The 7,039-nt window shown below is 34.0% G+C and overlaps 1 long non-coding RNA gene across 1 annotated transcript; it reads left to right on the forward strand.

Annotated features, from left to right (window-relative positions):
* Window positions 1–5,625: 5,625 nt before the first annotated feature.
* On the forward strand, window positions 5,626–6,802 carry LOC133783911 (uncharacterized). The gene is made up of 3 exons (XR_009871018.1): window positions 5,626–5,918; window positions 6,002–6,028; window positions 6,132–6,802. It is a non-coding gene; the product is annotated as an uncharacterized LOC133783911 (long non-coding RNA).
* The last annotated feature ends 237 nt before the right edge of the window (window positions 6,803–7,039 follow it).

Below are 7,039 nucleotides of genomic sequence, written 5' to 3' on the forward strand. Positions count from 1 at the left end.
CTAGGGTACCGTAAAAGGACCAAGCAGCTAGGCCTCCAATATTCAAAGTTCTTGAAGATACTTGAAGGATATTCCGATGCGAGTTGATTATCAAGTGTAGGAGATAATCTCTCCACAAGTTGTTGGGTGTTTATGCTTGGAGGAGGAGCAGTTTCTTGGGGTAGTAAGAAACAAACATATATTTAACACTCAACCACGGAGGCCAAATTTATAACTCTAGCAACAACCAGCAAAGGTTGAGTGGCTTAGGGACCTCATGTTGGACATCTTAATTTCTGCGGATGAGGTATCGACGATCTCGATACTTTGTGATAGTCAAGCCACATTGGCTAGAGCATATAATTGTGTATATAATGGGAAGTCTAAACACATAAGTCTAATAATACATGAGTATGTGAGACAATTAATTCACTGAGGAATCATATCGATCTCATATGTTAAAAAAAGTGAGATCTTAGTGGATTCATTTACAAAACCTCTTGCGAAGAGGTTAGTAAGTTCCACCTCAAAAGGAATGGGACTAAAACTCCTTGAATAATATATTCACCAGTAATGGCAACCCAACTCCAAACTTGTGAACATCAAGGGAAATAGTTCAATAGGTAAGAACAAATTATTGTGTGAATTGTTTCAACACTAACAAAGTCATGAGTTCCATCCATGGATGGTTAGTGTTGGTTGCTACCGGGTGAGAGTTAAGTCTAAGGCTTTTAATGAAGTTCAGTTGTGTGCAACAAACATCTCTAAAGGTAGCAAAGATGATGTAAGAATTTTACCTATGTGAACTTATAAGTGGTGCCACCTCTCATGGAAATTGGAGTTTCTCCCCGAAAAGTTCATGAAATGGATGAGCACATAGCCATATGAGTGCTAAGCAAGAAAAGTGGGAAAATGAATGGTCAAGTGAAGGTGTGTGAGGTGTTATGACTTTGATAAGGCTTTGTAATATTTTCACTAAGGTAAAGTTCAAACCAAAAGATACTTTATTTTATGCACCGAAATTGTTAAGCTAAGAAGAGAGGGTTATATTTAAGCAAGAGGGGGAATGTTGAGATTGGTTAAATATAATGGTTAAGATGTTTGCACGTTGATGTGAAAAACACTTAACATTTTCACTTGAAGAGAAGTGAAAATATGAGGTTGTGTAAAAGGCATCTAAAAGTGACTTTTATGGGTCTAAAGTGATACAATGAGGTATCCAAACATTCCCAAAAAGTTTGGTAGCATTTGGAGAAATTTTAGGACCAATGGAGGGGTCCAAAGTCAGAGAGGGTGGCGATGCGTCGCTCCCTAAGTGGCGTAGCATCGCCAAAATGCGAAGGGCTTCAAAAGCCCTAGCAAGCGATGCATTACCTACTAGTAGGCGACGTATCGCCTGCATGAAGGTGATACATCTCCTGGGCAGTCTTTTAGGGTCGTACAGTTTACGTAAAATGCTCCAAATGATGTGTTTTAAATGCTCTAATCCTATTTGTTGGACTAATGATTATGCCTACACTATATATATGTGTGTGTTATTAGAGTTGAAAAGTCTTGATCACACTTTCCAACTCTCTCTCTATCTTTTTAAGACCAAAAGTTTTCACCAAGAAACTCATCATGTTTTGCTTGACTTGCATGAGTTTTAAGGTTTGTTCAACACCAAATCTCATTCTACTTAGTTGAAGCTTCAAGCAATGTCAGAAAGCTTGAAATAGATATTTTGGACAACACTATTCTTATTGTGTATAAGCCTTAGAAGTTCCCCAAGTTTGAAGATTCAAGTTGCTCAATACAAAGGTTATATCTCTCTAACCCTAATCTTGTATTTTGTAATTCTATAATGTTTTTTCATTGTTAGTATTGATGATTAAATGTATCTAATTTCATCTTATCATCATTTAATAATTTAGTTCTTTATATTTAAGATTAACATTCATATCATGAGTATGTTTATTTGATTATCAAGAATTGCATTCATACTCACTACAACATTTTTAACTATATATTACACTAAAATCTTACATATATTGAGAAGCGTTATTAATTCTCAAATAAAAAAATAACACGGGATTGTTTAGGCGCGGAATTGTTTAGAACTAGGCGCCAAATGAAAGTCTTAGATCTAACCCGAGAAGAACAAAAAAAAAACAATTAAATACAGAAATTTCTCTAATTCCTCTTAGCTCTCCTCTTTTCCTCTCTCTCCTCACTCTCAGTCTCTTTCACACTTAGGCTCTCGGCTCTCTCTGCTTCACGCAAGCTGCTGGAGCACACCACATCGGTTGGTAGCGTTGAGAAATTTCTGACTCGCCCCTAACTCATCATCCTTCTAGCAGAGCCATAGATCAGAAAAAGCCCCATTCTTTCAGTTTCCATCCATCTCTCTACAATGGAGTTCCACAAATTCTACCTGCTAGTCATCTTGTCGATTCTATGTTTTTAGAACCGCCGGACAACAATCATGATGAGCCTCAGTCTCAGCCTGAGTCGACTCCCAAATTCATCGCCTTTGTTCCCATCATCCATGGCTAGGGTTTCTCACTCCCATGCTCTCAGATTTTCCAATTTCCACTACAGACCTTTGCCCCGGCACCACCTACTTCCTCCTGCATTTGCCCGCTCTTCCTCGCCGGCTCTTTACTCTGAACCCAATTCTAAAGCCCAATTGTATGAGGAAAACATAGAGAAGGTTCACATTTTCAACCTTTTTCTTTTTTATTACAAAAACAAGAAAAAGAAATAAAACATTTTTTTTATTCGTCTCCTTCAACCCTCTTGCAGCTTATTTATCGATGCCGGTTCATGACGCTACTTGGGGTGTTGGGCTCTTTAATTGGCTCCATTCTCTGCTTCATCAAGGTACACACCTTTTCTTTTTAATTTGGTTACTCTAACCAAGCAAATTCATGAATAGAAAGTTTTACTCTGTGTTTGACCAAAAGTATAACAATTAGTCATGTGAATTTGACACTAAGACAAATTTTATGGTGTGATCAAATTTAACATAAAATCTTACACTCTGTCCATGTCCATACAACTGGTATAATGAATCTATCTAGTATACTATACATATAAATTCAGTGTAATGAGTTATATATAATCCATTCACACCTATAAGACTAAACCATATCAGTAAACCTGTGGTTAGGGTCATGATTTGCTCTTGTGAGGTTTGCAGTTTTTTTTCTTGTGGGAATCTACTTAGCAAATTGCTAGTTTCTCCTGCCTCCGAAGGAATTAAGGTTGAACAAATAAAAGATAAATAAAGTGAAAAGTACATCTGCTTGATAAGCAGTAGAAGAAGTTGTATGTTCTGATCCTAGTGATGACGGATCACTCAAGAATAAAAAAGAGAGAGAGAGAGAGAGAGAAAACTGACAGGTAATCTTTTTTATACTCATCGTACTGGATTGATTGTAGAATCTTCTGGTCCAACAGAGCTAGAGAATGGGGCAAAAGGAACGTTGATACTAAATATTATGAGTTTTCTTCTAATTAACAATAAGGTTTTCCTTGTGTAATTCGATCTATGTTTTTTTCTCTGTGTGGACATTATTGAGTGTTTCACATTTCTTTTTCTGGTTTCAGTTATAGATTTTACTTTTAAAGTACATGACTCATGTAGAAACATTTATGATGAATCATGGCAGGGGAACCAGGAAATTGACAGAATTGACTGTACGTGATAAAATGATATCCATTCATGGTTCTGTGTTTCTGCAATTATATATAATTATTATAGAGGTACAAATGATGGTGTTTTTTTTCTTTTTTTTTTCCACTGACTCTTTTTTTAATATACATACTAAGAGTTGTGGGTAACTTTTTTGCGTATTATTTTATCCAGATGAAACTCTCTAATGAACGTGATTCATTGGCAATGACTACTAAGAAACTAAGTCGTGATAGTTAATCTTACTGAGAGGTAACACCTTTGTTCCCATATCTGAAGGATTTTCTTCTGTTGGTACCTTCTCAATCTTTATTTTCCCTTGAGTAACCTTTTCTCAATCTAACTATTTAACCAACATTGTACTTTACTACTCTAATTCACAAGTTACTTTTGGGAATAACCTTTATTCTCAACATGTTCATTAGCCTATATGCTTAGCATGTTCATTAGCAATAAATATCAGTTATGAGTACTAGATTTGTAAAGTTCACCAAGAATCATAAAAAATGCATGCTTCTCTATGATTTGCTTGTTACCATACCTAGTCCAGCATTACAAAATAATTGTAATTTGGGATGAAACAGCCTACACATGATAAAATTTGTTGGTTTTGCTTAGTTAGGATGAGCACTTCAGTGATGTCTCTTGGTCCAAGGACTAGATAATGACAAGATACTTGGGGTGAGATATAAATAGGAAAGGATCAGGTCTTTCAGAGGTTGTTGGGAAAATTTTAGACTGGATTGGAGAGATTGGCTTTCGAAAACCTGGGGGTTCTTTGGCTGATTGGGAGTAATTCTAATAAAAACATAGACTATACTTGTCAATTCTCCATCTGTCTTATACATTTGCTTTGTGTGTGATTGTAAAATCATCATAATACAGATGTTGAACAACCATTTTCATATGAAGATTCATGATTAAATTACAATGTCCAAGATTGATGTCTTCTGTAGTTGATTCAAGATATTTCATTCAACTTTTTCCCTTTCTAAAATTAAGTTTTGCAGCTAATTTTCATTGATGCCCAGTTGTAATGAATTTATGTGAAATTTTCTTTCGCCAAAGGGTGCAACCATTACATTGTTATTGAATATTGCCCCTTATCTTTTTTATACATGAATTTTTAACATTTATTCAATGTTTTTGTTGTAACCGCCTCACCTATCTTTGAATTGTTATAAGCATGTAGTAGATGTTCACTATTGCCCACAATATCCTCTGAAGGCCCAGATTTTCCTCCAGAAGCAGCTAAAGCAAAGGAGGCAGGACAGAAAGAGTCTAGCACAAAAAATATTGTAGAATATCACAAAATTATGGAAGGTAAAATAGTCATATGGTGAAATATATTTCTTTATGAAATCTCATCTTTTTGCCATAATGGATTTGATGGTGTGTATGGTATATTTACAGAGGAAAGAAGGCATGAATAAGGAAAGACAAGACTCAATGTCAAGGAATGAATAAGTTTACAAGATCAACACTTGGGAAGAAGTCAATGAAAACTGTAAGGTCACTTCTTTCACCAATCCTTTTTAGTTTCACAGAACATGACCTACATGATCACTGAACTTATCAGTGGCAAAGTTTAGTGATATGTTTAGATGATCATTTGTATAGCATTGGTACAGGTGAATATATCAGGGCTTCTTATCATCCTAATTGTTTTTCTCAAGCTTTATTTCATTTTTTGGCTCTGATAGTATAATAATATAATTTGCATATATTAGCATGTGTTCTAATTTATTAGTTTTTTCCAAAATTTATGATATATATGCTATCTATATTAAAAAGGATAGCTAGTTAGCAAAAAGAGTTGTCAATTTTCAATTTCAAATTCCAAAAGCACATTAATTATAGTACCTCTTTTTATTTGGAAGATTGAGGCAAGTAATACCATCCCCGCTCTTCCAAATACAATAAAAGAAAGATAGAACTAATGGAAAATGAAACATGTCTTTGGGCAAGGCTACTGGGTCATTGTTTAAAGTTTCAAGTGATTGATATTAATCTGCTAATCTAATTATATTTTGAGAGTTTGCAATACTCTTCTTTCTAGTAGGTGCTGTTTTCTTGAACTAGAAAATTGTATGTTTTTTTATTATTCATCATTCTACTAAATGATATACTGTGCATTTCAAGGAAAGCTAACAATTAATTTTTTTTTCTTGAAATAATAATATAAGCAGCTGACAGTGAGAGACGATTGTGTACTTGATGAGGAAATGTTGTTGATCTTAAGGTCCTCTTGATTGGAGAAGAGGTGGGAAATTTGTATTTATTTTTTCTTAGTGCTCTTTCATTCTTTTTGTTTTTCATTTTTCTTCAAAATGTTTTTCATTCCAGGTTGGGGAATACCAAGAAGCATACAAGGTTTGATTTTTTTATTTATTGAAAAGATGAATTTTTTTTCTTATGTAATATTCTTTACAAATTCTTCTCTAATGCTGCCCATTTCCCCTATGCTTTTGCATAGATATTCAAAGGTCTTTTGGACAAGTATGGCCCTGACAGAGTTCTTGATACTCCAATCACAGAGGTACATTTTGTTACTTGCCATGTTGACCTTTCTCCGATTTTTTTTTTGTTGGTTTGTGTGGGAAGATGGGTCTGATTACTTAGATATAATTCATGGTATTATTATGGCTTATTTTTCCTTGTATTGAGTCTTATATTAATAACAACATGTTATTCAATTCTTAAAACTGGCCATTTTATTTTTGGAAGTAAGAAAGGAGATTATTCTAGTTATTCTTGCATTTATGTTCTCTCTCTTTCTCCTTTTCTTTTTTATTTTGAAACATCTCAGTTTGAGAAAAAAATGTGTTAATGATCTCTTTTTTTTTTTTTATGGATCTGTTTAGAATGGCTTAAGTTAGATTATATTTAGCAATGACATTATTCTGTATATCTTCTGCCATCTTGAATTATCTCAATTTCTTTGTACGCTTGGTTGATATTTGAGATTGTCAAGGCTCAAGCTCAATTAGATTTAGGTATCTCAATTGTCTTATAATATTGATCTTTTGTCTTGCATTATAATTTTAAGGTGAATGTGGAAAAAGTGGAGAGAAGTGACATTCTCAACATTTCTAAAATCTGATGTTTTTTTCTATGGATTTTCCCAACACGCATTTTTCTTTTTGAAAGGTTCCAAGCCACATTATTGTGCTAGTTCCTTAACTATTCATGTTACTGTATGGTTAATTTGAGTATCATGGAGAATAACTTTTAGTTGCACTTTGCTCATGAATGAGAGGGGAAAAAATATATTTAATTTTAATGGCTTTAAAAATTTCATACCTTTGTATTTTTCGTAGTATATCATTTAGTAGTTATTTGTGGACAATACCATATTAGAAATGGCTAGTTTTTTATTCTTAT

Source organism: Humulus lupulus, chromosome 6 (genome assembly GCF_963169125.1).
Source record: "Humulus lupulus chromosome 6, drHumLupu1.1, whole genome shotgun sequence".
Lineage (NCBI taxonomy): Eukaryota > Viridiplantae > Streptophyta > Magnoliopsida > Rosales > Cannabaceae > Humulus > Humulus lupulus.